Source organism: Triticum urartu, chromosome 2A (assembly GCF_056163025.1).
Source record: "Triticum urartu cultivar PI428250 chromosome 2A, HENAU_Tu73, whole genome shotgun sequence".
Classification (NCBI taxonomy): domain Eukaryota; kingdom Viridiplantae; phylum Streptophyta; class Magnoliopsida; order Poales; family Poaceae; genus Triticum; species Triticum urartu.
Window position 1 is genome coordinate 24,817,192 of NC_141874.1, and position 16,080 is coordinate 24,833,271.

Consider the following 16,080-nt stretch of genomic DNA (forward strand, 5'->3'; position numbering starts at 1 on the left):
GGTTCGAGAACAATGTAGACATGACCGAGACACGTCTCCGGTCAATAACCAATAGCGGGACCTGGATGCCCATATTGGCTCCTACATATTCTACGAAGATCTTTATCGGTCAGACCGCATAACAACATACGTTGTTCCCTTTGTCATCGGTATGTTACTTGCCCGAGATTTGATCGTCGGTATCCAATACCTAGTTCAATCTCGTTACTGGCAAGTCTCTTTACTCGTTCCGTAATACATCATCTCACAACTAACATATTAGTTGTAATGCTTGCAAGGCTTATGTGATGTGTATTACCGAGAGGGCCCAGAGATACCTCTCCGACAATCGGAGTGACAAATCCTAATCTCGAAATACGCCAACCCAACATCTACCTTTGGAGACACCTGTAATGCTCCTTTATAATCACGCAGTTACGTTGTGACGTTTGGTAGCACCCAAAGTGTTCCTCCGGCAAACGGGAGTTGCATAATCTCATAGTCATAGGAACATGTATAAGTCATGAAGAAAGCAATAGCAACATACTAAACGATCGGGTGCTAAGCTAATGGAATGGGTCATGTCAATCAGATCATTCAACTAATGATGTGACCTTGTTAATCAAATAACAACTCGTTGTTCATGGTCAGGAAACATAACCATCTTTGATTAACGAGCTAGTCAAGTAGAGACATACTAGTGACACTTTGTTTGTCTATATATTCACACATGTATTATGTTTCCGGTTAATACAATTCTAGCATGAATAATAAACATTTATCATGATTATAAGGAAATAAATAATAACTTTATTATTGCCTCTAGGGCATATTTCCTTCAGTCTCCCACTTGCACTAGAGTCAATAATCTAGATTACATTGTAATGATTCTAACACCCATGGAGCTTTGGTGCTGATCATGTTTTGCTCGTGGAAGAGGCTTAGTCAAGGGTCTGCAACATTCAGATCCGTATGTATCTTGCAAATCTCTATGTCTCCCACCTGGACTAGATCCCGGATGGAATTGAAGCGTCTCTTGATGTGTTTGGTCCTTTTGTGAAATCTGGATTCCTTTGCCAAGGCAATTGCACCAGTGTTGTCACAAAAGATTTTCATTGGACCCGATGCACTAGGTATGACACCTAGATCGGATATGAACTCCTTCATTTGCTGCTTCTGAAGCAGCTATGTACTCCGCTTCACATGTAGATCCCGCTACGACGCTTTGTTTAGAACTGCACCAACTGACAGCTCCACCGTTTAATGTAAACACGTATCCGGTTTGCGATTTAGAATCGTCCGGATCAGTGTCAAAGCTTGCATCAACGTAACCTTTTACGGTGAGCTCTTTGTCACCTCCATATACGAGAAACATATCCCTAGTCCTTTTCAGGTATTTCAGGATGTTCTTGACCGCTGTCCAGTGATCCATTCCTGGATTACTTTGGTACCTCCCTGCTAAACTTATAGCAAGGCACACATCAGGTCTGGTACACAGCATTGCATACATGATAGATCCTATGGCTGATGCATAGGGAACATCTTTCATATTCTCTCTATCTTCTGCATTGGTCGGGCATTGAGTCTTACTCAATTTCACACCTTGTAACACAGGCAAGAACCCTTTCTTTGCTTGATCCATTTTGAACTTCTTCAAAATTTTGTCAAGGTATGTGCTTTGTGAAAGTCCAATTAAGCGTCTTGATCTATCTCTATAGATCTTAATGCCTAATATGTAAGCAGCTTCACCGAGGTCTTTCATTGAAAAACTTTTATTCAAGTATCCCTTTATGCTATCCAGAAATTCTATATCATTTCCGATCAGTAATATGTCATCCACATATAATATCAGAAATGCCACAGAGCTCCCACTCACTTTCTTGTAAATACAGGCTTCTCCGAAAGGCTGTATAAAACCAAATGCTTTTGATCACACTATCAAAACGTTTATTCCAACTCCGAGAGGCTTGCACCAGTCCATAAATGGATCGCTGGAGCTTGCACACTTTGTTAGCTCCCTTTGGATCGACAAAACCTTCCGGTTGCATCATATACAACTCTTCTTCCAGAAATCCATTCAGGAATGCAGTTTTGACATCCATCTGCCAAATTTCATAATCATAAAATGCGGCAATCGCTAACATGATTCGGACGGACTTAAGCATCGCTACGGGTGAGAAGGTCTCATCGTAGTCAATCCCTTGAACTTGCCGAAAACCTTTTGCGACAAGTCGAGCTTTGTAGACAGTAACATTACCATCAGCGTCAGTCTTCTTCTTAAAGATTCATTTATTTTCAATTGCTTGTCGATCATCGGGCAAGTCAACCAAAGTCCATACTTTGTTCTCATACATGGATCCCATCTCAGATTTCATGGCTTCAAGCCACTTTGCGGAATCTGGGCTCACCATCGCTTCTTCATAGTTCGTAGGTTCATCATGATCTAGTATCATGACTTCCAGAACAGGATTACCGTACCACTCTGGTGCGGATCTTACTCTGGTTGATCTACGAGGTTCAGTAGTATCTTGATCTGAAGTTTCATGATCATTATCATTGGCTTCCTCACTAACTGGTGTAGGTGTCACTGAAACAGTTTTCTGTGATGAACTACTTTCCAGTAAGGGAGCAGGTACAGTTACCTCGTCAAGTTCTACTTTCCTCCCACTCACTTCTTTCGAGAGAAACTGCTTCTCTAGAAAGGATCCATTCTTGGCAACGCATGTTTTGCCTTCGGATCTGTGATAGAAGGTGTACCCAACAGTTTCCTTTGGGTATCCTATGAAGACACATTTCTCCGATTTGGGTTCGAGCTTATCAGGTTGAAGCTTTTTCACATAAGCATCGCAGCCCCAAACTTTAAGAAACGACAACTTTGGTTTCTTGCCAAACCACAGTTCATAAGGCGTCGTCTCAACGGATTTTGATGGTGCCCTATTTAACGTGAATGCGGCCGTCTCTAGAGCATAACCCCAAAACGATAGCGGTAAATCAGTAAGAGACATCATAGATCGCACCATATCCAGTAAAGTACGATTACGACGTTCGAACACACCATTACGCTGTGGTGTTCCGGGTGGCGTGAGTTGCGAAACTATTCCACAAATTTTCAAATGTACACCAAACTCGTAACTCAAATATTCTCCTCCACGATCAGATCGTAGAAACTTTATTTTCTTGTTACGATGATTTTCAACTTCACTCTGAAATTCTTTGAACATTTCAAATGTTTCAGACTTATGTTTCATTAAGTAGATATACCCATATCTGCTTAAATCATCTATGAAGGTGAGAAAATAACGATATCCGCCACGAGCCTCAATATTCATCGGACCACATACATCGGTATGTATGATTTCCAACAAATCCGTTGCTCTCTCCATAGTACTGGAGAACGGTGTTTTAGTCATCTTGCCCATGAGGCACGGTTCGCAAGTACCAAGTGATTCATAATCAAGTGGTTCCAAAAGTCCATCAGTATGGAGTTTCTTCATGCGCTTTATACCGATATGACCTAAACGACAGTGCCACAAATAAGTTGCACTTTCATTATCAACTCTGCATCTTTTGGCTTCAACATTATGAATATGTGTATTACTACTATCGAGATTCAATAAGAATAGACCACTCTTCAAGGGTGCATGACCATAAAAGATATTACTCATATAAATAGAACAACCATTATTCTCTGATTTAAATGAATAACCGTCTCACATTAAACAAGATCCAGATATAATGTTCATGCTCAACGCTGGCACCAAATAACAATTATTTAGGTCTAATATTAATCCCGAAGGTAGATGTAGAGGTAGCGTGCCGACCGCGATCACATCGACTTTGGAACCGTTTCCCACGCGCATCGTCACCTCGTCCTTTGCCAGTGCCCGCTTATTCCGTAGTCCCTGTTTCGAGTTGCAAATATTAGCAACAGAACCAGTATCAAATACCCAGGTGCTACTGTGAGCTCTAGTAAGGTACATATCAATAACATGTATATCACATATACCTTTGTTCACCTTGCCATCCTTCTTATCCGCCAAATACTTGGGGCAGTTCCGCTTCCAGTGACCAGTCTGCTTGCAGTAGAAGCACTCAGTTTCAGGCTTAGGTCCAGACTTGAATTCTTCTCCTGAGCAGCAACTTGTTTTCCGTTCTTCTTGAAGTTGCCCTTCTTCTTCCCTTTGCCCTTTTTCTTGAAACTAGTGGTTTTGTTAACCATCAACACTTGATGCTCCTTTTTGATTTCTACCTCTGCGGCTTTCAGCATTGCGAAGAGCTCGGGAATAGTCTTGTTCATCCCTTGCATATTATAGTTCATCACGAAGCTCTTGTAGCTTGGTGGCAGTGATTGGAGAATTCTGTCAATGACGCAATCATCCGAAAGATTAACTCCCAATTGAATCAAGTGATTATTATACCCAGACATTTTGAGTATATGCTCACTAACAGAACTGTTCTCTTCCATCTTGCAGCTATAGAACTTATTGGAGACTTCATATCTCTCAATTCGGGCATTTGCTTGAAATATTAACTTCAACTCCTGGAACATCTCATATGCTCCATGACGTTCAAAACATCGTTGAAGTCCCGATTCTAAGCCGTAAAGCATGGCACACTGAACTATCGAGTAGTCATCAGCTTTGCTCTGCCAGACGTTCATAACATCTGGTGTTGCTCCAGCAGCAGGCCTGGCACCCAGCGGTGCTTCCAGGACGTAATTCTTCTGTGCAGCAATGAGGATAATCCTCAAGTTACGGACCCAGTCCGTGTAATTGCTACCATCATCTTTCAACTTTGCTTTCTCAAGGAACGCATTAAAATTCAACGGAACAACAGCACGAGCCATCTATCTACAATCAACATAAACAAGCAAGATACTATCAGGTACTAAGTTCATGATACATTTAAGTTCAATTAATCATATTACTTAAGAACTCCCACCTAGATAGACATCCCTCTAATCTTCTAAGTGATTACGTGATCCAAATCAACTAAACCATAACCGATCATCACGTGAGATGGAGTAGTTTTCAATGGTGAACATCGTTTATGTTGATCATATCTACTATATGATTCACGCTCGACCTTTCGGTCTTCGTGTTCCGAGGCCATATCTGCATATGCTAGGCTCGTCAAGTTTAACATGAGTATTCTGCATGTGCAAAACTGGCTTGCACCCGTTGTAGATGGACGTAGAGCTTATCACACCCGATCATCACGTGGTGTCTGGGCACGACGAACTTTGGCAACGGTGCATACTCAGGGAGAACACTTCTTGATAATTTAGTGAGAGATCATCTTATAATGCTACCGTCAATCAAAGCAAGATAAGATGCATAAAAAAGATAAACATCACATGCAATCAATATAAGTGATATGATATGGCCATCATCATCTTGTGCTTGTGATCTCCATCTCCGAAGCACCGTCATGATCACCATTGTCACCGGCGCGACACCTTGATCTCCATCGTAGCATCGTTGTCGTCTCGCCAATCTTATGCTTCCACGACTATCACTACCGTTTAGTAATAAAGTAAAGCATTACATCGCGATTGCATTGCATACAATAAAGCGACAACCATATGGCTCCTGCCAGTTGCCGATAACTCGGTTACAAAACATGATCATCTCATACAATAGAATTCAGCATCATGCCTTGACCATATCACATCACAACATGCCCTGCAAAAACAAGTTAGACGTCCTCTACTTTGTTGTTGCATGTTTTACGTGGCTGCTACGGGCTTAAGTAAGAACCAATCTCACCTACGCATCAAAACCACAACGATAGTTTGTCAAATAGACTCCGTTTTAACCTTCTCAAGGACCGGGCGTAGCCATACATGGTTCAACTAAAGTTGGAGAGACAGTCGCCCGCAAGCCATCTATGTGCAAAGCACGTCGAGGGAACCGGTCTCGCGTAAGCGTACGCGTAAGGTTGGTCCGGGTCGTCTCGTCCAACAATACCGCCGAACCAAAGTATGACATGCTGGTAGGCAGTATGACTTGTATCGTCCACAACTCACTTGTGTTCTACTCGTGCATATAACATCAACATAAATAACCTAGGCTCGGATGCCACTATTGGGTTTCGTAGTAATTTCAAAAAATTTCCTACGCTCACGCAAGATCATGTGATGCATAGCAATGAAGGGGAGAGTGTTGTCTACGTACCCAACGCAGACCGACTGCGGAAGCGATGACACGACGTAGAGGAAGTAGTCGTACGTCTTCACGATCCAACCGATCAAGCACCGAAACTACGGCACCTCCGAGTTCGAGCACACGTTCAGCTCGATGACGATCCCCGGACTCCGATCCAGCAAAGTGTCGGGGTAGAGTTTTGTCAGCACGACGGTGTGGTGACGATCTTGATGAAGTACAGCAGCAGGGCTTCGCCTAAACTCCGCTACAGTATTATCGAGGTATATGGTGGCAGGGGGCACCGCACACGGCTAAGGAATAGATCACGTGGATCAATGTGTGTGTTCTAGGGTGCCTCTACCTCAGTATATAAAGGAGCCAAGGGGGGAGAGGGGCGCCGGCCAGGGAGAGAGGCGCAGGAGGAGTCCTACTCCTTCCGGGAGTAGGACTCCCCCCAATCCTATTCCAACTAGGGTTCCCCGAGGGGGAAAGAGGGAGAGGGGTGGCCGGCCACCTCTCCTAGTCCTAATAGGACTAGGGGAAGGGGGGAGGCGCGCAGCCCTTATGGGCAGCCCTTTCACCTTTCCACTAAGGCCCATGAAGGCCCATATGGCTCCCGGGGGGTTCCGGTAACCTCCCGGTAACCCGGTAAAATCCCGATTTCACCCGGAACACTTCCGATGTCCAAACATAGGCTTCCAATATATCAATCTTTACGTCTCGACCATTTAGAGACTCCTCGTCATGTCCGTGATCACATCCGGGACTCCGAACAACCTTCGGTACATCAAAATGCATAAACTCATAATGAAACTGTCATCGTAACCTTAAGCGTGCGGACCCTACGGGTTCGAGAACAATGTAGACATGACCGAGACACGTCTCCGGTCAATAACCAATAGCGGGACCTGGATGCCCATATTGGCTCCTACATATTCTACGAAGATCTTTATCGGTCAGACCGCATAACAACATACGTTGTTCCCTTTGTCATCGGTATGTTACTTGCCCGAGATTTGATCGTCGGTATCCAATACCTAGTTCAATCTCGTTACTGGCAAGTCTCTTTACTCGTTCCGTAATACATCATCTCACAACTAACATATTAGTTGTAATGCTTGCAAGGCTTATGTGATGTGTATTACCGAGAGGGCCCAGAGATATCTCTCCGACAATCGGAGTGACAAATCCTAATCTCGAAATACGCCAACCCAACATCTACCTTTGGAGACACCCGTAATGCTCCTTTATAATCACGCAGTTACGTTGTGACGTTTGGTAGCACCCAAAGTGTTCCTCCGGCAAACGGGAGTTGCATAATCTCATAGTCATAGGAACATGTATAAGTCATGAAGAAAGCAATAGCAACATACTAAACGATCGGGTGCTAAGATAATGGAATGGGTCATGTCAATCAGATCATTCAACTAATGATGTGACCTCGTTAATCAAATAACAACTCATTGTTCATGGTCAGGAAACATAACCATCTTTGATTAACGAGCTAGTCAAGTAGAGGCATACTAGTGACACTTTGTTTGTCTATATATTCACACATGTATTATGTTTCCGGTTAATACAATTCTAGCATGAATAATAAACATTTATCATGATTATAAGGAAATAAATAATAACTTTATTATTGCCTCTAGGGCATATTTCCTTCAGGCTATCGTTATGTTCTCACCCTCACTGATGATTTGAGTAGATATGGGTATATCTACTTAATGATACACAAGTCTGAGACCTTTGAAAAGTTCAAGGAATTTCAGAGTGAGGTTGAGAATCAACGTGATAGGAAAATCAAGTTTCTACGATCAGATCGTGGAGGAGAATACTTGAGTCACGAATTTGGCACACACTTAAGAAAATGTGGAATAGTTTCACAACTCACGCCGCCTGGAACACCTCAGCGTAATGGTGTGTCCGAACGTCGTAATCGCAGTCTATTAGATATGGTGCGATCTATGATGTCTCTTACCGATTTACCGCTATCTTTTTGGGGCTATGCTTTAGAGACTGCCGCATTCACTTTAAATAGGGCTCCGTCGAAATCCGTTGAGACGACACCGTTTGAATTATGGTTTGGGAAGAAACCTAAGTTGTCGTTTCTAAAAGTTTGGGGATGCGATGCTTATGTCAAGAAACTTCAACCTGAAAAGCTCGAACCCAAGTCGGAAAAATGCGTCTTCATAGGATACCCTAAAGAAACTGTTGGGTATACCTTCTACCTTAGATCCGAAGGCAAGATCTTTGTTGCCAAGGATGGATCCTTTCTAGAGAAGGAGTTTCTCTCGAAAGAAGTAAGTGGGAGGAAAGTAGAACTTGATGAAGTATTACCTCTTGAACCGGAAAATGGCGCAACTCAAGAAAATGTTCTTGAGGTGCCTGCACCGACTAGAGAGGAAGTTAATGATAATGATCAAGATACTTCTGATCAAGCTCCTACTGAAATTCGAAGGTCCACAAGGACACGTTCCGCACCAGAGTGGTACGGCAACCCTGTCTTGGAAATCATGTTGTTAGACAACGGTGAACCTTCGAACTACGAAGAAGCGATGGCGGGCCCGGATTCCGAGAAATGGCTAGAAGCCATGAAATCCGAGATAGGATCCATGTATGAAAACGAAGTATGGACTTTGACTGACTTGCCCATTGAACGGCGAGCCATAGAAAATAAATGGATATTTAAGAAGAAGACAGACGCGGATAATAATGTGACCATCTATAAAGCTCGGCTTGTTGCTAAGGGTTATCGACAAGTTCAAGGGGTTGACTACGATGAGACTTTCTCACCGGTAGCGAAGCTAAAGTCCGTCCGAATCATGTTAGCAATTGCCGCATTCTACGATTATGAGATATGGCAAATGGACGTCAAAATGGCATTCCATAATGGTTTCCTTAAGGAAGAATTGTATATGATGCAGCCGGAAGGTTTTGTCGATCCTAAGAGTGCTAACAAGGTGTGCAAGCTCCAACGCTCGATTTATGGGCTGGTGCAAGCATCTCGGAGTTGGAACATTCGCTTTGATGAGATGATCAAAGCGTTTGGGTTTACGCAGGCTTATGGAGAAGCCTGCGTTTACAAGAAAGTGAGTGGGAGCTCTGTAGCATTTCTCATATTATATGTAGATGACATACTTTTGATGGGAAATGATATAGAACTCTTGGACAGCATTAAGGCCTACTTGAATAAGAGTTTTTCAAGGAAGGACCTTGGAGAAGCTGCTTATATATTAGGCATCAATATCTATAGAGATAGATCAAGATGCCTCATAGGTCTTTCACAAAGCACATACCTTGATAAGATATTGAAGAAGTTCAATATGGATCAGTCTAAGAAGGGGTTCTTGCCTGTGTTACAAGGTATGAAATTGAGCTCAGCTCAATGTCCGACCACTGCAGAAGATATAGAAGAGATGAGTGTCATCCCCTATGCCTCAGCCATAGGTTCTATTATGTATGCCATGCTGTGTACCAGACCTGATGTAAACCTTGCCGTAAGTTTGGTAGGAAGGTACCAAAGTAATCCCGGCAAGGAACACTGGACAGCGGTCAAGAATATCCTGAAGTACCTGAAAAGGACTAAGGAAATGTTTCTCGTTTATGGAGGTGACGAAGAGCTCGTCGTAAAGGGTTACGTTGACGCTAGCTTCGACACAGATCTGGATGACTCTAAGTCACAAACCGGATACGTGTATATTTTGAATGGTGGGGCAGTAAGCTGGTGCAGTTGCAAGCAGAGCGTCGTGGCGGGATCTACATGTGAAGCGGAGTACATGGCAGCCTCGGAGGCAGCACATGAAGCAATATGGGTGAAGGAGTTCATCACCGACCTAGGAGTCATACCCAATGCGTCGGGGCCAATCAAACTCTTCTGTGACAACACTGGAGCTATTGCACTTGCCAAGGAGCCCAGGTTTCACAAGAAGACAAGGCACATCAAGCGTCGCTTCAACTCCATTCGTGAAAACGTTCAAGATGGAGACATAGAAATTTGTAAAGTACATACAGACCTGAATGTAGAAGATGCGTTGACTAAACCTCTCCCTAGGGCAAAACATGATCAACACCAAAATTCCATGGGTGTTCGATTCATCATGATGTAACTAGATTATTGACTCTAGTGCAAGTGGGAGACTGTTAGAAATATGCCCTAGAGGCAATAATAAAAGCATTATTATTATATTTCCTTGTTCATGATAATTGTCTTTATTCATGCTATAACTGTATTATCCGGAAATCGTAATACACGCGTGAATACATAGACCATAATATGTCCCTGGTAAGCCTCTAGTTGACTAGCTCGTTGATCAACAGATAGTCATGGTTCCTGGCTATGGACATTGGATGTCATTGATAACGGGATCACATCATTAGGAGAATGATGTGATGGACAAGACCCAATTCTAAGCATAGCACAAGATCGTGTAGTTCGTTTGCTAGAGCTTTTCCAATGTCAAGTATCTTTTCCTTTGACCATGAGATCGTGTAACTCCCGGATACCGTAGGAGTGCTTTGGGTGTACCAAACGTCACAATGTAACTGGGTGACTATAAAGGTGCACTACAGGTATCTCCGAAAGTGTCTGTTGGGTTGACACGGATCGAGACTGGGATTTGTCACTCCGTATGACGGAGAGGTATCACTGGGCCCACTCGGTAATGCATCATCATAATGAGCTCAAAGTGACCAAGTGTCTGGTCACGGGATCATGCATTACGGTACGAGTAAAGTGACTTGCCGGTAACGAGATTGAACGAGGTATTGGGATACCGACGATCGAATCTCGGGCAAGTAACATATCGGCTGACAAAGGGAATTGCATACGGGGTTGATTGAATCCTCGACATCGTGGTTCATCCGATGAGATCATCGTGGAGCATGTGGGAGCCAACATGGGTATCCAGATCCCGCTGTTGGTTATTGACCGGAGAGTCGTCTCGGTCATGTCTACATGTCTCCCGAACCCGTAGGGTCTACACACTTAAGGTTAGGTGACGCTAGGGTTGTAGGGATATGTATATGCAGTAACCCGAATGTTGTTTGGAGTCCCGGATGAGATCCCGGACGTCACGAGGAGTTCCGGAATGGTCCGGAGGTAAAGAATTATATATAGGAAGTGCTGTTTCGGCCATCGGGACAAGTTTTGGGGTCACCGGTATTGTACCGGGACCACCGAAAGGGTCCCGGGGGCCCACCAGGTGGGGCCACCTGCCCCGGGGGGGCACATGGGCTGTAGGGGGTGCGCCTTGGCCTACATGGGCTAGGGGCACCAGCCCCAATAGGCCCATGCGCCTAGGGTTTCCATAGGGGAGGAGTCCCACTAGTGGAAGGCACCCCCTAGGTGCCTTTGGGGGGAGGGAAACCTCCCCTTGGCCGCCGCCCCCTAGGAGATTGGATCTCCTAGGCTGGCGCCCCCCCCCCTAGGCCCTCCTATATATAGTGGGGGAAGGAGGGCTCTTGAGACACGCCTTTGGTTGCCTCCTTCTCCCTCTCCAACACCTCCTCCTCCTCCATAGTGCTCGGCGAAGCCCTGACGGAGTACTGCAGCTCCACCATCACCACGCCGTCGTGCTATTGCTGGAGCCATCTTCCTCAACCTCTCCTTCCCCCTTGCTGGATCAAGAAGAAGGAGACGTTACGCTAACCGTACGTGTGTTGAACGCGGAGGTGCCGTCCGTTCGGCACTAGGATCTCCGGTGATTTGGATCACGTCGTGTTCGACTACATCATCCCCGTTCTTTGAACGCTTCCGCTCGCGATCTACAAAGGTATGTAGATGCATCCGATCACTCGTTGCTAGATGAACTTATAGATGGATCTTGGTGAAACCGTAGGAAAATTTTTGTTTTCTGCAACGTTCCCCAACATATATATCATACATATCGCCAGTACAGCTAGAACCGTAGCGCCCGACGGGTATCGGCGCGTGCGGTGGACACCCAAAGGGAAGGAACAATCACATGATCATAGCTCCAGTGAGATCCCTGAAGAACCTGCCAGGTATTCTCGAACCTGCCCTCCAACGCAACCATGTAGCGACGGACGTGCTCGTCCTCCTCGCTGACACGGTGACGTACCACCTCCGCGGTGTCCGGAAGCCTCGGCACCGTCACTGGCCCACGCGACCGCCACCAAACAAGGATCGGGTCAACGACGGGCTGGCTCCTCACCAAGCTACGCCCCCCGGAAGGTAGCACCTCCCAGTACCACCCCGGCGGAGCCCAGTCCCGGACATGGCCCATCTGGTCAAGCAGGTGTCGTCCTCCGCCGACTCGACGACGAGGATGCGGGATAGGCATCGTCCACGTCGATGCGGGAATAATTGCTTTAACTAAAAAAATAAACTAGTTCTATTAATTTTCTTGCTAAAAATAAACTACTTCTATAGTAAAATGAACCAATTTTATTAAATCAACTAGTTCAACTACTAAGCACTTACTATAAATAGAATAATGTAGTACTTACTAAAAATAAACAAGTTTCCCTAGTTCTAACTAAGTCCATTAAACACTTTCTAAGTAGTACTAATGAAATCTTTTTCGTCGTCAGATGACATTTCCTATGTTCATATAGGTGAAACATTAAACACCTATATCTAGCCAAATATATATTCATCTAACATTTGACATTAATATATCTAACTATATATTCAATTGACATTACTATATATTTAACTTTTCTATCTAATTCATCTAACATTCGACATTAATCTAACATTTATATAAACTCAAAATATATAAAAAATTAAATAAACAAAAAAACTCATTAACAAATAATATTTTAATTAGATCATCAAATCTCAGATACCTAAATTTTCTTACTAAAAATAAACTAGTTATATTAATTATTGAACTAGTTCAAATCTCATATACCTAAATTTTCTTACTAAAAATAAACTAGTTATATTAATTATTGAACTAGTTCAAATCTCATATACCTAAATTTTCTTACTAAAAATAAACTAGTTATATTAATTATTGAACTAGTTCTAATCTCATATACCTAAATTTTCTTACTAAAAATAAACTAGTTATATTAATTATTGAACTAGTTCGAATCTCATATACCTAAATTTTCTTACTAAAAATAAACTAGTTATATTAATTATTGAACTAGTTCTAATCTCATATACCTAAATTTTCTTACTAAAAATAAACTAGTTATATTAATCTAGTACGTATGTGTGTATGTGTGTGTGTATGCGTGTGTGGTATGTGTGTGTGTGTGTGCGGCCCGGCCCGTACGCCGCCGCCCCGTACGTACGAGCGGGGGCGCCGGCGTACGGGGCGGGGGCGGGGGCGTTCGGGGCGGCGGCGGGGACGGACGGCGGCGCGCGGCGTTCGGGGCGGACGGCGGCGGCGGCTGGGTACGCGCGAGGAGAGAGCGAGATACGTACGGACGGCGGCGCGGGATGACGACGGGACCGCGGCGCGGGACGACGACGGACGGCGGCGCGCGGCGTTCGGGGCGGCGGCGGGGACGACGACGACGACGACGGGCGACGGGCGGCGACGACGGGAGCGGCGCACGAGAGGTTGACGAAAGAAGTGGGGAGATGTAACTGAAATTTCGTAAGTGCTGTATATATAGGGTGAGCCTTTAGTACCGGTTGGAGCCACCAACCGGTACTAAAGGCCAGGCCAAGAGGCGGGAAGAGCAGGCCTTTAGTACCGATTGGTGACTCCAACCGGTACTAAAGGGTGGTCTTTAATACCGGTTGGAGCCACCAACCGGTACTAAAGGCCTCGCGTTGCCACCCCAAAGTTTAGTCCCACCTCGCCGGGCGAAGGGCAGCCGCACTGGTTTATAAACCCAGCAGCGGCTACCTCTTCGAACTCCTCTATATAGCAGGCTTGTGGGCCTAAATTCTGCGCGCTGCCCTGTGAGTCTGCTGGGCCTTTAAGGCCTGTAATTGCACTCCTGTGGCAGCGCCCCAATTTTTTTGTAGTTTTTTTTCTTTTCTGCTATTTTTTCTTCTATTTCTTTCTGTGTAGTTTTTTCTTTTCTGCTATATTTATTTTGTTCTATTTATTTCTGAGTAGTTTTTTTATATAGTTTTTTGCTTTTCAGCTATAGTTTTTTTTCTTTTCTGCTATTTTTTCTTTTCTGCTATTTTTTCTTTTCTGCAAAATTGATGGTCAAAGTTTGGAGTTATAACCAAAGTTAAAAAAAAGAAATGCCGACGTGCAATTAGTTTTTGCCATAACAGAAGAAGTCTGGAGTTGTAATAAGTTATTAAAAATAAAAAAGAGGTGCAATGCTCGTTAATTTGCTTCAAGCCTTTCGGAATAGTGTAAACTGCACTGCGCATAGCTCCGTGCAATCTACCATATTTCTGAAGGCTTGAAGCTAAGCAACGTGAGCATTGAGCCTCTTCTTCATCGTCTCTGCACTCAGGGCTTATAAACCGCTCCTAGTCCCTCTCTCTTGGCGAGGTGGGACTAAAAAACAGCTTCCTAAGCAACTGTAGTACTGGTCACCCTTTAGTACCGGTTGGAGTCATCAACCGGTACTAAAGGTGGTGCGCTTAAAACAGTTATGGCAAATGAAGGCAGAAATGGTTGAAAGTTGATGGCGTCGCTTTGAATGGTGCATACTGAATGCACAAAAAGTCTGGAGTTGTAATAAGTTTAAAAAATGAAATGCCTTTGTAACAGATGAGTTTAATTTCGTTCGAAACCTGAATACTTCGAAAGAGATTGTCCAGTTTGTGAACGAAGTGCATCCAGTTTTTGCCGTAACCCTCTCTACTTTTTTGAACAATCTATGTGGGTGAAATGATGATACCATGCCAAGTTTCAACTTTTTCAGAGTTCATTTGTAGTGCTTTTCAATTTCCAGGTCATTTAGTTCTCAAAACAAATCATTGAATGCATGAAAAATAGCAAATGAAGGCAGAAATGGTTGAAAGTTGATGGCGTCGCTTTGAATGGTGCATACTGAACGCAAAAAATATAAGAGCATTTACATCATGATCTTATATTTCTTTACAGTCTAAATTGTCAATATGATCATATAACATCAAAAAAATACTTTGATCATCAATGATCTTTGTGTGTACAATCTGAATTGTCAATATGAGTCATCAACGATTTATAAACCGATAAAGACTCATATTGAGGCCACAAATTCTACACATAGAGTTCAATAAAGACCAAGTGCTTATGATAGTTTGAGAAATAACATATTTAAGGTGGTAAAAGGCTTGTTAGGGGAGCGAGGTGGGACTAAAAACATCCTGCCACAACGTCATTAGTACCGGTTCGTGGTACGAACCGGCACTAAATGGTGATGGTGGGGCCATAGCCTGACCGCAGGCTGACACAGCCTCTTTAGTATCGGTTCGTGGTACGAACCGGTACTAAAGGTTCGCCACGAACCGGTACTGTTGATCGCCGCCACGAACCGGCACTAATATACACATTAGTGCCGGCTCTAATTCAAACCGGTACTAATGTACTTCACGTTTGACCCTTTTTCTACTAGTGGCATGTGCGCCACTTATCGCAACCAGGGGAATTGGAGTGATCTTTGCAACGAGTACTCCTCAATTAGTGATTTCGCCTTATGCCTATCGGTCGGCTGGTCATTGGGCAGCCAATTGGGTTTGGGCCCGCTATGAACTCACAAGTCAGATATCGAAATCACTAATTAAGGAGTACTTCTTGCAAAGATCACTTTCACCTTTTCAGGTTGTGACAAGTGGCTCGCTGCATGTGCGCCACTTATCACAACCTGAGAGTTTTTCCTTTTTTCATAGATTCGTTTATTTAAAATGTTTTATATCTTAAATCACGCTATCAAATCTCGAACCGTTTTCCTCGTTGGATTCATCGCGTCGAGATCTTCAAAACTAGATTCCATGTTGATAGATTTTAACAAACTTCTTCTTTTCAAGAAAAAACTGAAACTGAGAGCACGGTTTTTTACCTTGTTCGAAAGAGGCACG